Raw genomic sequence first — 18,581 nt, forward strand, 5'->3', positions numbered from 1 at the left:
TATATGTATATATATATAGACGTTGATGATAAATCACAATCCACAGGTAGTTTTTAGTATTGTTCTAATATTTATTTCGATAATCTAAAAAGCTATGCCTTTAAACATTTGGAATCAATATATTAATAATTAATGCTTGCCAATGCCATACTCAATATTTACAAGCTGTGTTCTTATGTCTTCTGCCACGTAAACTATCTCTAGCCCCATGGGTGAACAGTCCCAATAAAAGATCGGGTAGTTGATCCTGTTATCTCTATGCCCTGTGTGCCAATCTAAGAGTTTCGTATTAGTTCGTCCTCCATGCCAATCAAATTATTCTAATAACGCTTCGATGTCCTCTCTTGAACCTCTTCACTCGTAGTATTCAGGGCCAGTTCAAACCAGCTTCGTCTTTCTAGCTTCAAATCTACTTATGAGGCCCAGAAGTTTGTAGACAACCTTGCACAGTATTCATAACGTTTGTCCTCGCTGGGGCTGCACTGGCCGCATTTGTCTCTCGAAAAAGCGCGAACAAGTCAAGTAACCGTTTAAACTGCATTGCCCGGAAGAATGCCAAACGCACCTACGATACGACAGCCACTGCTAGCCTCAGAATATGATCATGCAAATAAAAATGGTTTCACACTTGTTTGCATCTTCAGGCAACTCTTAGGTAAGCATCCAGAGAGCCAGATGAAGCCTGTCGCTAAAAACGAACAGCTCTGTAGAGTACATCGCAAAAACTAACGACCTTCTCGTTGCAGTGACTAAGACCTATTTTGAACTGATCGTCTGCCACTCCTTGTCTTCGAGTATTTACTCTTTTCCCGATAGTCCCCCCTTCTACCCCTCTATGCGGCTTTGCCCGCGGGGATCTAGATATTTAGAGATAAAACGGTCGAGTGATGTTGTGAGATGACACATCTCGCCACAAGCTCACCCGAAGGTGCCAGCCCTCACTGAATTTCTTGCTCTACCCACAAGTACGTTGTTTGTCTAAGGCAAGGAGTAACAAAACTAGATGAATCTAGATTATTTAGGTGCTTTCGAGCACGAAACCTCAGGAACAGAGCTAACGCATTGCTCCAAACCGCTTCAAACTGGATGCGTCTCAATCATCGGACAGACGGGGCGTCCACGGGTCTTTGAGTAATCTTCTTTGATGCACTTTCTATGGCTCAATTATTCTTGCAAACCGTGTAAGGTTAGGTTGGCACTACGCGAATGGGAACAATAGACGGTACGAATACGATGCGTCTGTATGGTACGATCGAAAGCCCATCATAGCAACTGCTGCTGTTCGAATTGAGCGCGTGCCTGTCATTTGGAATTATTTGTTCTACCACCGACGGCTTAGACTTGGACCACCCTGAATGTAGCTCCGGTAAAAGAGGATGCAATCTTACCACGTGAAACTAGGCTGAGTCCAAGTCGGAGGGCCGCTAGGATCCTAGTTGCTGCACATAGCTTTCTGTAAATGGAAAATTTCAGGTGTAAGGGTGGTAAAGGTATACTTCACCGACGAGGCAAGCTTACCATGGATTTCATTCTGACCAAAGATGGAACAGGCAATGGTGCCCAAGGGAGTAGTCACGCGATTCGACGGGCATTTCCTGTGACAGCTAACAGTGGTCGGGCAGTTTCTTATATCACAGGCATGGCTCACCTAAAACCTAACGTAAACTTCTTTACTGGATTGACCTTTAAAGCTGATTGATAGATTTTTCGTTTAAACGACGTATTCTAAATTATCATAAATTACATCCTACGAAAAATATGTATATGTATATACATATGTAACCTGCCTTTCAAAGATATCATACAGATTTTACATAATAACATGAATTCGAGAAGAAGCTACAGAAGCCGCTAATTCGTGTCTAATACTACAGTTCTATATTTTGGTCATCGATTAGCTGGAACGTTTGAGTGAAGTTCAATTTCATTTTCTTCCGATGTTCACCTCTCAAATCAAATGATTTAAAATTATAAAAGTAAACGTCAGCTTAAAACACGATATGAGCTGCTAGTGGTACTATAAATGCTAACTTAGAAATCTGAGCTTATACGCACAAAATATGACTAACGCCGCTGAAGCAATACTACAGACAACTTGATCTGAATACACTCCTGCATAACAATAAAGTTTTTATTGTTCCTGAGAATTTATATACAACTTAATACACATCAGTTCAACAATTTGTCATATTCTTCCATCTTACAAGTGCCATACATACACCTTTCGTACACGCATCCTGTTTCTTCGAACTTCCGTATCGATCGTTCGCGTTCGTAGGTCCGTCAAAGTAGAATCCACATCTCTCTATCAAGCCCCTTTGTTGACCGGCAAACATCCATAGCAGCACGGTGATGACCGGCAGTGTTTCGCGCCCCCTATGGTTACTATAGGTGTCCTCCCACTGGCCGCGCCTTGCTCCTTCGCGCTATCCAGCCAAATGAGTACATGTCGATGGGCGGTAATTTAGTCATTTCACTGCCATGTTACCAATGTTTTCGGCGGCTTTCCCCAGCAACGACGATGACGGAGTTGTCAGCGGTGCGAAAGGGCGCCCGGTTGCCTCTAGATGGCTTCGAGGTCCATTTGGTCACCGCATACTGACGCGTCCATATTCCGCGCACACACCTCTATTTTTCAGCGCGCTTCTAGGGGTCAACCGGAAGCCTCGACCTTTCAGATAGGAACTCGCAGCAGAAACGAACGTGTCACCTGCTTGGCTTCACGGTTTAAAAGCGAGGCCAACCGTACTCGATGGCACCAGTAGCACGCCTCCTGGTGACCGGTCGCTGCTTGGTCTTTCTATTGACAACCAGCTTGGTCGTTGGTCAATAGCTTTGTGCAGAGGAAGCTCTAGGAGCAGCAGCAAAAGCAGTATATTGCTTGTTGAACCGCCCTGAGTGAGCGAGCTAATAAACAAGGGTGAAGAATCGAGGTATTGACAACGTCCCTTGGACTCGAACTATGTGGTCCTATGCGAAAAGGCGATACGGATGAATCATGCGAAAAGAAAAGGACGCCGTATACTCGCTCGAGCCATACGTAGAATCCTACCTTTACAGTCATTTGCCATACGGCTAACAGTTGGCCCTAAGTTCCTTAGCTTTCTTAGTAAGTTAGGAGAAAGCAAAAGCTTTTGTTGCAGAATTATCTGCTGAGCACTTAATGAAAACCGCATATTGAGTCAGCTACGAGCATGTACGAAATATGTTTCGATAGATATCGATGGCTAACCAGATTCTACAGTATCAATGCAAATGTCTTCCAAAATATTTTATCGTATACTGCTCGCAACAGCAAGATTTCCTGGTAATATCTTAAGGAAGACAAGAATACGTTTATAAGCCGGGTGGCAAAAATAGCTAGGGAAGTGGCAAGTATGGGAATAATTTGCAACACAAAGCCATGTTGCCATGCCCCATGTGTCGATCAATCTTCACTTATCTCACTTCAATTTTATACATATATTCGTCTACTTACTTAAACATCCAGTAACACTATCTTCCTTAACAGAGATACCTAAGTGTGCATAGAATTTTGTAGGGAGTGGCTAATTAAGCCAAAAAGAAGGTGGACATTAATTTTTGAATTAAATGTATGTGCGCCAGTTGCGCAGTAATGAGCTCGAGCCTAGGCAATGTTGTGGTGCATACTTGCAATAGGCTCTGAAGGGTAACTTCAGCCCTGGTTCTCTGAACACAACATTAATGCTAAGACCTTCCCTTTTTAGCAATATTCAGAAATAATTAACAACAGCATATTAATTACTGGATTAACTTGCTAGTTAACGAGGGACAAATGGAGAAGCTACCAAGCTATTAATTAGAGGTATATATCTACTTGCACTCGAGTAAACCAGAGACGACAGCTCAACTTCACATGAGGCACATTAATTGAAGATTCACATGTGCTTTCCTTTGCTCTTCTATAGGAATCTTTAGAGCTGAAAGAATTTTGTAAAAGTAGACAAAGACTTCTGTTGAAGGACATCCATCCCACGACTGCAACTGTGTTCGAGCCATTACATTTTCTCTATGAGACCGTAGAGCTTTGGGGCTTACACTCAGTAGATTAGTGTAACTTGGAAAACGGAAATGCCATTTACGAGGCTTGCGAAGCCGATTAGAAAACTATATGACCCAGTCCGGGTAAGCTGTTGTGGTTGTTTTCTTTTAAAAAACATAGTTTTTGTTAAAATAATGGTAATCATCAACAGCAATTTTCCGTTTCTTCGAAATCCACATTTTTAGTCATTGTGCTGTCTGTAAAAGTGTTATGAGTCGATCTGTGTTCTCTTATGCTACAGACGTTACTATCCACGCACTTTATATGCCTGTCCATTGTAAAAGCATGCGTATATATAACAAGAATTTCACTACGCTGATTTAAATTAGCCAAAGGCAAATAGAAACCTTTGGGAGGAAAAACGTAAATTCCGACCCAGAAGCAATGATCTAGTCCAAAAACTGTCTTCCCTAGCCTAAGTCGTATTTTTTTCACTATGAACTCACTTATACTTCTGTTACGGTAGCGTTATTCTATTTTGTATCAATGCTATTATATTTTCTCTTATTACAGTCAAAGATAGAGCCCGACAGTGGGCTTTTTATAGCTTGCCCTATCACGCTTCCATTGTTGCATTCTCGTTAATGGATGTTCAGTCTGTAAACGTTTTCATAATCATGATTCTAATACGAGTTGAAACTGAAATACCGCTCCTTTCAACCCTTCTATTTCATATACTGATTTCATGTCGAGATTAAGGGCAAAAACTTGTTCGTCAAGCGAAACATCCCAGCCTTCATTAAGCCATACATGCTACCTGTCCAGACACAGATCCTTGTTAATCCGAAATGCTATTTAATGATCCAGATAATGAGACAACACACAAGTTGGGCAAATGAAAATTACTTGCAGCGCCGGGTGGGTGTAGGGGTGATTCCAAACATGGCTTAATCCCTGGCTTTTTTACCCTATAACTGATTTTCTCGTGAATAAAACTTTGCGTCTATGTTGACTTCATGCGCGAAGTAATTTTCATCGGATCATTTACTCATATATATTGCAATGGTCTCAGATGAGGTTTCTCCCTGCTGGACGATAGCAGGCATTACAGGCGTTATCTTAACTATCAATATCAGTAGATAGCACGATCTGGGGGAGAAAGTTGAGGCTTGGTAAATACAACCTGTAAATCTTCACAGTTGCCTAGAATACTTTTCGAAAATATCCCTATTATAAAAATGATTTCACTGAATTCTACCTGCACCGTTGAGATGAACTGATCCTTTTCGCACTGACGTTGCCAATTACCATATAGTAAATTGTGTGACATACGCGAATCTCGGACAAATGGTGCAGCCAGCCATTAGGGTAACACGGTCACTGTAGAAACAATTTCATCGAAGCTACTGCGTCGCAATTAGTAGGAATATTTAGTTATTATTATTATTATTAAGCGCGCTAGTTAATAACTCGGCGTTCATACATCTGTATATATTGCTATCTGATTCCGAACGAATGTTGTTCGAAGCGGAAACCAAATTCATTTTTTATCTAAAATGAAACATTTATTAATCATTTACCAACTTCTAACTCGAATACGTTGTCAGGTTCCAACTTCGTACCGTATTTGCATACCTTTATAATTGCAGCCTTTCGCTCCTGTCAGATGCGTACGGTATGTCCGTAGATCTCCACGACTTCGAGGTAGTGATCGCATCTGTAATTTCATCTACGTCAAGAACCTTTCGGTGATCAAGTATCCACGCATGCTCACTTCTTTGGAAAAAAATTGCCTACGCATAAAAATACCATATCAAAAACTGAACCCATTTACCGCGGCTGCGACTCAACACAAATGGTTTGCGTTGACTGAGGCCTTTAGGGTGATATCTACCGTATTTTTGACCGCGTTGGCCCGTCCTTACCTAGCAGGCGTAGTCTGTACTGCTACACTGGAAGTCAACTCCCTAATACTGTGCAACGTATCCTCATCGCTAGAGCGGTAACCAGTACTACGGCTACTTGGAGCAGTCCTATTCTCGTAGCATATAAAGAATCGCCTATAAACAACGAACACTATATATACTATGAACTTTGTCTTCTTTCTCATTACGATCATCAATGACAGCTAAGAAAAAAGCGCCAGAACGAAGGAGCACTCTGATGTGTTGTCACCATTCTCGAGTCGTTACTTCTAATGACTGGACAGTAGAAAATGGCGCTGCTCCGTTTAGTGAGATGTCCACCGCCTTTATCGGGCTAGTTTCGTCGCTAAGATTTACCTAAACGTCTTAGCTAACCGCAGCTACACCAATAACAGTAAAGAAATTCGGAGTACGTTCCATATTTACAGCCATCTGTAGTTATGCTGCTGTTGTTGGTACTACTGCTGGTACAACCTCTTCCATATAATATTATCAAGCAAGTAAAAGATTTTTTCTGTCTCTAATTTTTCGTTTTTAGCTTATTTGTAATTGTGCGATTTGTTCAGCTGCCCGTTTCTACATGGCCTTTTATAAAGAGCTGTTGATATTGGGAATCGCTTCTAGACTGAGCCCCCATACCTCTCTTGAAGCTTGTGATAACGTATTTTATCATCGCCAGGTTAAGCGATGTCGACAAATAAATCTCCTAAAGAGGCGAAAAGATAAATTATTGAACAATTAACGCCTTCGACTGTTCGGGGGCCTTAGTCGTCATCAGCAAGCGCCAAACGCGACACTGCCAACAACCGCAGCAGCAAAGAGCACAAATCTTTGGCTATATCATCACCGCAACAGTACGCGGTAGACGGGCTGTGTCCAACCTGCAGGCAACTCTGTAGGGACGCACACACATGATATAAAGGGACACCCATACGTCGGCATATGTATAAACAGATCGCCGGATGCGGACTCATACAAATACATAGGTATCTAGGCAGGCACATGCACGCAGGCGGCCACAGAAAACATCCAGCACATGGTGGAACTAGTGTTACTGGCTAGTTGGCCCATCTCTCGTCGGCTACAGATGATTCGTAGCGTTGACACGACAGCGCTCTGGCCGTTGCTACTAATGCTAAAAAAAAAAAAATACGGAAAACGAGAGGTTCACTTTTTTACGCGACCGTCTATTCCTAGCCATTGGATAGCGACTGATCAGATCTCTAGCGCCATAGCTGCTGCTGCTGCTGCCGCTGTCGTAACCGACGTCAAAAGCAGCTGCGCGTATTTCTTCGGTTACTTTATTGGCATTAGTTAACAAGAAGAACACGGACAAGCGGGCCAAGTGAGCGAGGTGTGAAAATTGGTGGATATTTTTCATTGGAGAAAAGATCGTCGTTTATGCCTCGGTTGATGCTAATTTTTATATTCGTGTTATCCATTTATTGTTGTCCCTTTGCTCCCTTTTCGCTCTTTTGTAGTTCTCGTAACTTTTCTACTTCGTGCCTTTTTTTCTGTTTGTCGCTCTCGCCTAATGATACCTGCAGGCGAAATGATTACACTGCGAGCGAATAAAGAACACAAGATAATGGCACAAAAAATTACTTGCGTAAATTGGCAATGAACAGATTCAGCTTGTACATTTGGCTCCAAACACAAACGACGCTCTGATCCCGAAAAGATTTGAAGTGTGCCAGTTTTTAGGTTGCGTAAAGTATTACTAATTTAAAATGTTGGTAAAGGATACGTGCAGCTAAGCTGAGGACCTCCATGGAGCCTTTCGGCTTAGGTACTTCCATAAATTATGCATATGCCATGCCACATACTTCTGCGTCACACATACGTTACGTAGTCCTGTCGCTGCATTGTTATAGGCTGAAATAATGCAATAATTTAACATTTCGTACTAGAGAACTATGCTACGTGTTTGCTTAATGTATCTACATACTTTTGTCTATGAATGACAAGATATAGTCTGGAGTCATCGATGTTCAAATATTCCATTACGAGGTACACGAAACAAATTACGATGCTCTATATGTACATAGCTGGATGGAAAAAGTGATACATCGCATTGAAACATATGGAAACGGCCGGTAGGGAAGGAAGGATGCACAAGAACTTCACGACTCTCATCACGAACTTTTTTTGTCTCGCTTTTCAGTCCGTTGATCCGTTTACAATGGGTATACAACCAGCTGGAAGGCGAACCCTCCACAAAGAACCCGCAGAACGTGATTTTATTCGAGCAATAAGAACGTAGGCCTTTTCTGTCGTTCAGTGAGAGAGGAGGTTAACCATGAACAGTGTAAATCAACGGCGGGGCCCCGTTGTGCGCGCCTGTATGTGCATTAAAAGGTCGCCAAGCTGAACGGAATATCAACAACAAAAGTTACCCTACTCGTTCGGATTTGATCAAGCGACCCTTCAAAGGAGGACAAAACAAAAAAAAAAAACACTCATTGATAATACCAGGAAACAGGACTGAGTCGGCGCAGGCACGGGTATGCTTACAATGGAAGGATGCATTTTCGTCACATTTTTCACCTTTGGATAGAATACCTATGGCCAGATTACGCATCATACGTCATCAGCGACATAAATAATTTCAAATGCGGTCTTTTCGGCAACCAGGAAGTTATCGGATCGATGAGGTCTCTTGCAGTCCATGTTACCCCTCGTCGTTAGTAGTGTTCGCCAACGAATCTTCTGATGACGAACGCATCTATCAAAAACTAAACTTCTCAGCGTATTATTTATGTACGACTTTGTTATAGCTTGCAAAATGGCACAGTTGTTGTAAACCGTATATTGTATATATATATATACATAGTGTTTATGAGTACATGATTTCATTATGGCGGGTTCAGTTCTCCGTCCTAAGTTAAGTGTGACATAAAGTGAAAACGAATAAATTGATGTTCCGATAGATTTTTTTTAGTAGTTTCACGAAAAAGGGCAACTCTTTGCACGGCTCTGACCAGATCGGGAAACAGCAATACAAGAGGAGGTGATCACGGATAAGCTTAATACGGCACACCTAAGTTTACCATGAATTATATACGCTAACCATAATATCTGGTGATTTACATATACACCATTCGTAAATATTTGTTATATATTACATTTCTGTGCGTCGGACGCAAGCACTTAAGCTAGCAACAGAGCACAGACAATAACAAAAAATTCCGTTCCAAAATTGTATTTATATGCGACACAGTTATTATAAAGATTATATATATATATATAGAACACTTTAAAAGCAACGATGGACATACTTAGATAATGTATATGCCCTCAGCCGCAATCTCATCGATGATATCAAATACTAGCATCTCAGCTCTTCTTATTATTCGCATTCCCTTCATTTCATTCGTTTAATATATCTACAGGCCCGTCACACTATTCGCTCAACCCATGTAAGCAAGGCCAGCATGCTAGTTAGCTTTGCTGATTTTCTAAAGGGCTTACTCTTGTGAGATATAAAGTTTTCAAGCACACTAGGCCTTATCGCTCGCCAGGGTGCGTTTTAGCCACAGCGTTGTCTCCTTCACCGTGGAGTATGCTGCAGTCATGGCATCGCCTCGACCACTCTTGGCGATCTTTTCGTTCCACCTACTCGTACTAGTATTTCTTTAATGTTCGTCCACCAGCCGCTTAATGCCAGGAGTCAAGCCCCTCTCTGCTCCGCAGACGGCGCAAAATGTGGCGGTTGCCATGTGGATGACCCATACTGACTCTTGGTTTAGTATAGAGCTCCTGATAACCGACACTGCCTTCCCTTTGTTCCTACCCTAAAGGGTCGGTAGCGTCTGTGGGTGCGCGGTTTCCTAAGGGGGCATTGAGTGCCCCTAAGCTACTTCTCGGAGTTTCGTCCCTTCTTGTTTCCAAGCCAGTTGGCTCTTCGCCGTTTCTCTCAACCAAGTGCCTAATTGCGTCATATTTCTCCTTGCACGTGTCGCCTACCGGGCAAAAGGAGAACGTTAGTCCTTTTGTTAGGAGAGGACCAGGCCATCGAGAGTAAGCTTGCTCCCTACTACGTCATCTTTCCTTTCTGTGCCTGCGTTTCTCTACCTCTATTAGAGGTTCAGCCAAAGGCAATTTCGGGTGGCGTCAACAGCCAGGCAGGGCACTTTGCCCCCAACCGTTGTAAGAAAGGTGAAGGAGCACTCCCAGCCAACCAAGCATATATACATACATCAATATATGTATACAGTTCGAGTACAACTAGTGACAAGCGCGTCTTCGATGTTCTGACCCTGCAGGAACCACAGGCGAGTGTATCCTGCCCCGGCCGCATATTCTGACGGCGGTTTCTTTGACATGATGGCCAGATGGCGTATGCTGCTGTCGCTCCCCAAGCCGTTGTTTTTCCTCCACTGAGAGGAAAAAGAGCAACGGAGGAACTACTGAAGGAACGACTGCTGATCAATTTTCTTCTCGAGCGTGTCTGTTGCAGAGATTGCGCGCCTAAGGTAATTGTGCTCTCCCTTCTTGAAGAAAAGGTTCCTATTTCCATCTCTCAGACCGCTTTCCACTCGAGCCACCTCCCTTCTAATGTATATCAGTCTGTCAAGTTGTTTTGGGTGCCCGCTAGATTCTTGTTTCTTCAGTTCTCGCCCACAACACAGTGTCACAAACGTACAGAGGTACCTCAGCTCGTAAACAGATCGGCGACTCTGGTTCCCGCAAAGACCCGATGTAAATGTGTTTGCCTAGATCGGCACAACATTAGTTACTTTCCTAAAGGTAAGATTAAGCGTAAAGCACTCGGACATTCTTAAACACGATGCTCTGATTCCGCTTGACCTACATACAGTATTTGGACTGTCTATAAGAAACGAAGGAATCTGCTGCTGCGTGCATCAGTGTCCCAATGACCCTTAGGTTGACCGATTTCGACTTGCCTAGATACAGACATTATTAATGCTAAATAGAATGTCCTGCATGGTTTAACTCGGCGGATATATTTTCTGCGTAATAGCTGCACCGACATGGGTAAGCCTACGGGTGTGTGGGCAATCGATTCTATTGATTAGATCATTTGCCGAGTGCACCAGTAAACCAATCGTTAACCTTGCAAAGGACCGTTCGAATGTGTCCTAAATAGGTGTGGGTCTGATTTTTGCCTACAAAGCCCACTCAAGCCAAACAAAAACAATATCCGCGAAGAAGCTTCGGATGAGGATAATTGAAAACAATATAATAGTAATTCATTACAGCATGAAAATAGTTTCTAGCTGTTTACCGGGTTCATAATTGCATCGCTAAGTGCATGAAGTTTCTTCTTTCAACTACACTACTTTGTTACACTAAAGTTAAATGCGAAAGTAATTTCTTAGAGTGAAGCCTAAATCCCTCGAAGTTAGTACAAACTCTTAATGGACAAATGATGGTAGTCTCATCAGCAATTGTTCCAAAGGTTTTGCCTCATCATCGAATTTTACTTGCATTCACTTGCATTGGATTCCGCTTTTGCCTGAAAAACATACCCGAAACGCCTTTCATTTAAATAAACTAACAGTCATGTGCCTAGTTATTATCTTAATCACATCCTGTTCTTAAATGCATTAATACTGCTTTAATGTAATTATAATAAACTAGCATATAACTAGAATTATGACGATACGGCAGCTTTTAAAAAATGGTTGAAGGAGAACTCCGGAAACGCTTAGAGCTTGCTTGTGGTTACCGATAGAGCTATTGGTAGCCTCTCTCCATGAACTCGTCACTTTCTTTGAAGCCTCGCTCAGTTCTCAAAGCTTTGACGTCTGGAAAGTTTTCATAACTTATCATGCTAAGGTCTATTTTTTTATTGCGCAAATGATCTCCCCGTAAAATAATGAGCAGAGCCGGCCACATATAGGACGATCATATTAGCACAGAGACCTGCTTGGCTATACTGCTGAGAGCACCCTATGAAGATCCTTTTTTGTACGCTGCAGATTATGCATTGCGTCATATTGAGCGCTTTGTTTATCGGACTTCCACATACGCATTAATTAACGAATTGAAAAGATATTTCTGGAACTGGTAAATGTCAAAAATTATCTTGCACGTTTTCTAGTAAAAGCTAATATATGGCCAATGATTTTGTTGTTAACGCAATGTTATTCTAGGTTGCAGTATCGATTGGCGCTTACATCAATTTTTAGTTTTGTAGAAATGTTACGTATCTGCTCCTCGATCGATTCCTCCTCCAGTCCTGCTTTTTCCAAAAAAATCCTGAGAAACTGTTCTGCCAGATTGGTTAGCTATTGACCTATGTGAGGGCGGAAGGAATGTAAGCCATGATTTCTTCGTGCAGAAAGCGCAGCTTAGCGCGTTTCACTCGCACCTGTACAAAATAAAAGTACTTTCTATGATAGATTGAAGCTAAATAGGTTGGCCTGGTGACATTTTGCTTAAGTAATTACCCAGTCAGCTCTAAAGTGATACAAACTATTCCGTGTGTAGTGCACTCTAGTTTATGATATAGCTTTGTTAGCTAACATCTTAAGACGCTATTTACGCTTATTTAACACCTTAACTAAGCTCTTCATAAATCTTATCTTTATAGGACTTGTTGTCCTTTTCGGCTTAGCTCCAGAGAAAGTTCTGCGTAGATTTTATCGCTATTACGAAATTCTCATCCGCACATCGTCTGCTGATTTGAGAAGGAGGGTTTCCATGCGAGAGGGCCTTGATCCACTCGCCTTTCATGGAGAAAGAGCAAATTCGACACAAAAAAAAAATAATATAATTAGTTTTCCTTGTACCTGAATTATAAATAAGGTTCAACTACATGTTAACTGTTAGCTTGACAAGTCTGGCTTTCCTAATTCTTACTGCGGTATTTTTATTCTAGTCGTGATATTGAAACGGGCTCATAATTTTTTGCGCAAAAAAAAACTTGAACTTGCCTCTATTTTTGTCCTTTTAGCCGCCCAAAGTAGCGCGAAACGTTATCAGATTGTTAGCTATAAATGATAAGTATCCCAGTAAAGCAGTAGGTTTCAATGAGATAAGCAATAAGCACTTGAACAATGCCCCTATATTAGCTCTGGACGGCGCTGTTTACTTAGAACCCAGGTAAAGACATCCTTCTTGCTTAGTGGTTAAACGCTATACTTCTCTTCATCCCTAAAGGTAAATCAAGTCCTAGCCTGCTAGACCCGTAGAGTGCCAAAAAGAATGTATGCTAACAACTGCTAGTACCCTTGGTAACAACAAGGCTAAGTCGATTTCTGGAGATCGAATGTCGTCCCGGAGTAGCAGCACGACCTTCGGCGTGACTAATCAATCATGATGGCGAGTTTGTCTCTGTTGGGCGATATGAACAACCCACTGGTTAGGTGGGCAAGGATACTATTCGCCGTATTGATGGAGCTTAATGCGGCCTTCAATTCAGAGCGAAGGGACGTCGCCTTGGAGATTCTGATCAAAAATCTGAAGCTTATAATGGCTGTTCAGGAAAGCCAGATGAAGATCGAGGATGGCCTAATAGAACTTCCCCCTTCACTCACACCGTAGGTCTCACGTGGAAGTCTCACCTCAGTTCCATACCGCTCTCGGTGCTTTTGAAGGGTACCCGCGAATGCCCGAAAACCCAAAAATCTCGAGAAATTAGTTGTGTACGCGTACAACCTAATCATTGATGGACGTAGCCGTTTCCAAGTCCAGCAAGCAGTAGCTAGTTTGCATGCCATCTTAGTGAGGTTCAACTTAATTGGGAATCTCACGAAAACGGCGGTGAGGTGTTTTCCATCGGTAAGTCGCCCTCGCCCACGTAAACAATTTCCCGATCTCACAATATCTCTCAAATGGCTGCCTATGGCGTAGAGATCATACAACAGAAGCTTAGAGCGACTAAACTGGTGCGTATTTTAAGTGTAATTTTAACGTAAGCCATATTGCTTAATATCGGCATGCGATCTCGCTAGGATAGCTAGCATTTTGAGAATTCTAGTATACACTGTTTCTGATTCTTCCAGAGATGTTTGCAAAATCTGTCTATACGAAATGTCGCTATGCAGTAGCCCAAAGGCGAATACATTTTGCTGCACTAAACGATTATAACATTAAAAATAAAAACTACGAGATATACTAGAGACGGTGCGTCTCTAGAACAGTCTGCCTTGTGTTTTGTTCCTGACATTCCGTCGGAACAAAATAGATGGTTCGTCAGAGTTGTTGCACGTGTTCGACTTGAGCGAAATCTAATTGTGACATAACAAATTAAAAGTCTTAAAACGGCCAAAAAGTTCGAAAAGCACAAAATATCTCAAAAAAAACGAACCGTTCGAGCCCCTCTGAACCACCCAATCGACAACTGATATTTTGCTTATTAAAAGAGTCGTTAACTTCTTTATCAAAAACCTAAGTACATCAGAAATGCTTTCCCGAACCATTGTAATAAATCATCAGATTTTTCGAATATCTACCCCAGTAAGGATCTTCCAGTTTACCTCATAAAAGTCTTTCTCGCATTTTTCAGGAGCCGTATGGAAATCTGATATTTTGTTTTTAGAAAGAAGCGGCGTTCATTTAGTATACGGAGTAGCCCGCCAGAGTTTCTTTAACGTGCCGCCCTCTATCTACATAAAAGACCAATAAAAAATGAACCTAGCTTTTTTATATAAACTTTATCTTTGTGTTAAGAGAATTCAACAAATATAACGCGACATTTCGTAAACTCCTACGGGTATTGCTAAATAGATAAAGTCTTCGTATACGGAAAATGATGATATGCCAATATCGAAGGTCTCCAACTACCACCGGTTTCCTGGCAGTACTAGCAGTGGTAGAAATCGACTATTCTGCTGAAGAACGACGCACTGTCTGCCCATCCGCTTTCGCCCTCCTGAGTGCGGTTAATTCAATTTTACATTTTAAGACGAGCGGATTTGATGCCGATGGAACCAATGGGTGAAAGATTGCCGTATATTTCCTCTTACGCGAGCCAACATCCCGACGCATAAGTAGCGCTACATCTATCTCGCCAAAAAGTGTCTCTTGTACATATTTCTTTGTCTCTATGTTTAGAGTTTTACGTCCGATATTGCTGTTAGGCATTTTATCAGACGCCTGGCTGGCTCCCAGAACGAAACGAAGCTTGTCCATGCCTGGGCTCGAACCTAGACTACAATGTGTCCCTAAGATTAGTAGGCAAATATATTACTCACTAGTTTTTTCCTAGAGGTATCAAAGAGCTCCCACATTGCTCTTCTATGGTAAAAGCGAAATCAGCAACACATATCGATGAAAAAACTGTCTAGGTGCTCATGCAGAATGCGAGCTTACGAAAATGTATTAAAAGTTTTCTACGATACGTTTTAGTAGCATGCTTTTCTTATGTCGATGTAAATGCTGTCGGACGTCTACTCAAGGTCATGCCCTGACAGGAAGTGTTCGCCCTCCAATACGGTGGTTTGACACTAGGGTTGTTTCTGCGAAAACCCCACGTTTTCTATAAAATGCATTTAATTCTCAGATTAAAATTAATTGTTTCCAATGTCCGATGCAGTGTCTGGTCCAAGATGCCATCCCGAATACAGGTAACTTGTTAACCGCAAGTAGAAATAGTTTCTTCGAACGCCGTACGTCTGCACAGCGTACACAGTGAATACTCTAAAAATCTCTTAAGAAAAGCTCGTTCGATGATGCTGATCAATGGAATTGGAACAAGTCCTGATTTCTTGTACGTTCCGTACAACGCTGTATGTAAAAATCAGTGCGTCTTGTATTGATTTTCGTACATACAACCTATTTAAATAATAGGATTACTGGCACAGATAGCGGTAAATGTTCCGGATGTCGTTTAATTGACTAGCCTCGTCATGGTTTCTTACGTTAACAACGAGATTATGAAGAGAAAACGGCACATTCTTGTTTGCCTCACTACCAATTGAGAATAAAAATAACAACATATGCAGGCATAGCTACACAGATGCACATGGAGAGCTAAATAAAATAACGCAAGAGCGCGGTCTATCAAACTGAAAGTCTGAAATTTTCCACACATACGTATTAGTTGATTGGTCGTTCGTTCAAAAGGTCAGTGCCTAATACGTTCAATCGATTATTGTGGCATGAGCAAATGGCGTACGTTTGCACCCTGACGCGTTCAGTTCTCACTCTGAACTACCCGTTGCGCTAAAAAAAAAAAAAATTCTAGATATGGATCCCATTATCTTAGGGTCTACACGTTCAATGACAACTCGACCAATAGTTCAGTGGAGAGCCATCAAAACAATAGTAAATATTGTATTCATGTTGCAATGATCATTCATTCCATAAGGGTCTACTGTATAGGAGCTCAGACACACTCAGAGCGTATCAACCTATCATAGACAGTGTTACATACAACTGATTATGGATGAAACTATTATAGTTAAACTGGTTATTATTCAAGTCGCCACCCATGTTTTTCGTTTTCGCGTCAGGATACTGGATTAGTTAATGTCTATAGAGAAGCCATATTGTTTGCCATCTTAACTTCCAGCGTTCCAAATTGTGGTGCAGTGACGTGCTAAAACAGATTGCAAAGTGTCAAAGCTAATAGGCAGGTAACCTCATTAACTGTATATGTATTCATATCTATTATATATGTATATATTCTATAGGAGATAAAGTCAAACTCAAGTGCGTATATAAATCTTCACTTACGCCGTGCAATCTCGTGGAACCAATCAGCTATACGTTACATTGTTTTAATTCATTAAACTAAACAACAACAAAGCATAACCAGACAAAAAATTGACATAAAATGGCATATATTTTCGCCTCCGCTTTCCAACGATTCTATAACGGTCGAAAGCACAGGGCACTGCCCTTCCACCACCCCCAACTGGCATCCCCTTGCTACACGTGAAGAGAGACTCTTTCTCCAATCTACGACGAGTACAAAAAGGCACGTCCTGTCGAGCGATTATAGGTGCAAGAAACGTCAGAGAAAACGACGATTTTGGGTCATGTCCACATCTGATCGAGCGCCCAGCATCCGCCTCCTGCCCTCTCTTTTGCGTATCCTCACTTCCACGCATTTGCTTGCGCATCAGCACGACGATATACGGATCGTGTAGGTTAGGCCAGCAACAAGAGTAACAGCTCCGCCAGCGTATCTGACGGCGCTGTTGCTCTCGAAGGAATGGCGTGTCCTGAATTGACCAAGTTGCAGTGCGTCACCATCACAGCAGCGGCAACGGCAGCACAAGCGTTGTACGCTGCCAGCAGATTCCTGGCTTCTCATCTTTCGTTCTGTTCTATAGTCAACAGGAACCAAGCAGCAATAGTAGTAACACAGCCGAAGAACGAAAGGCACGAAGAGAAGTGACTGAGAGATCGTTAAAAGAGGCTTGTATGTAGCCACATGAAGAATCGTGGGAAACGTACAGGAACGATGCAGAAATAACGAAGCGAATCAGAAATACTGTAACGGATCACTTTCACGAGCAGATGGAGGAGGGTCAGGAAAAAAAACCAATTGTGAGTTCATCCATAGAGCGTAGAGTACTTACATAGTTGCATGCAGTATGCAGGTGGCTATATAGCTAAGTTGGAGTACTGCCCTGAAGATGGCGAACAGAACTGGGACGGCTGAAGAAGATGTTGACGCACTCACATATATTGTGTGTATAACCCATGCCTATTTTTTTAGGCATCCTACAAATAGGATACGTATAGCCAATGTAATAAGTAAAACGAGTGAAGACATGACGCTAATGCTTTTGTGAATATATTTGTTATTTTTAGGAATGAAGTTTCTATGAAACTATATCATAACAAGCCCTTGATTAACTGTAGGCGTATTTGTCACATTAAACTTTTGTTTAAAGCGTACCAAAATGTCTCTTCGCACGAACGCACATCTAATATACATGATCCATACGAGGATCACCAATTTTGACTCACGCGGGCTGAACACGACAACAACGCTTTTACACCCTGTACAGCCGTTAAAAACGGCTTTAGATACATGGCGATATCAGCTCCCTCTACGCGACCTGGGTTTGATTGTTCTTAATTTCGATTGATTGCTATCCATTTCCGTGTAGCATACGTTATAATACACGATTTTTCATCGGTTACTAGGAATAAGGATGCTAAAACGCTAAGATTTCATTTCACTAAACAAGAGAATATGCGACAATCGTTTGGAAGAGCTCCGTCCTTTTTTCAGCATTCACAATTTAACTAAGCGAAGTCTATGCGCTGAAGAACAAATAGTCATTTGTTTAATTTCAATGAGGCCACGTAATCACCGCATTTCTTTTCCCTTTTTATAAATTCTTTTCAATAAATGGTATCTGTCAATGTCCCAACTAACGCGACTAAGACTGATCATTACTTACGTCAATATTGCTTGAACTTACGCTTCCACCAAACAGATAAAAAATGTCGAAATCCTTATATGGAACAAAGATTGAAAATTTTACATTTAACAATAACATTAAGCATTGCTTAAGGCAGCTAGCTCCCAGCACGAAACAAGGTACATCTACGTTTAGTTTGGCTGTATATAGAACTCGACCATTACTCAGCTCCCTGAATTGACGTAATGCAAAATTGCTTATGCAGCTATGTCTTTTTTAACCGGATACTAAAAACCGGGCTTACGAGGTGACAAACGTTACGCCGTTTAACCCAAATAAAAATTTAAAAGAATATCAATC

General features: G+C 41.7%; 1 long non-coding RNA gene across 4 annotated transcripts in view; it reads left to right on the forward strand.

Moving 5' to 3' along the window:
• The window catches only part of LOC111247062 (uncharacterized), a 27,331-nt gene extending 9,097 nt beyond the window's left edge, over positions 1 to 18,234 (forward strand). The window contains exons 3-5 of one of the 4 annotated variants that reach the window (XR_015322862.1): positions 8,093 to 10,086; positions 10,194 to 10,403; positions 14,405 to 18,234. This is a non-coding gene — a long non-coding RNA (uncharacterized LOC111247062). Of the gene's footprint in view, positions 1 to 8,092; positions 10,404 to 14,404 lie in introns of all 4 variants that reach the window. The other 3 variants (XR_002671947.2, XR_015322863.1, XR_015322864.1) reach the window with 3 other exon arrangements.
• Positions 18,235 to 18,581: the final 347 nt, after the last annotated feature.

Source organism: Varroa destructor, unplaced genomic scaffold (genome assembly GCF_002443255.2).
Source record: "Varroa destructor unplaced genomic scaffold, Vdes_3.0 BEIS01000003.1, whole genome shotgun sequence".
NCBI lineage: Eukaryota > Metazoa > Arthropoda > Arachnida > Mesostigmata > Varroidae > Varroa > Varroa destructor.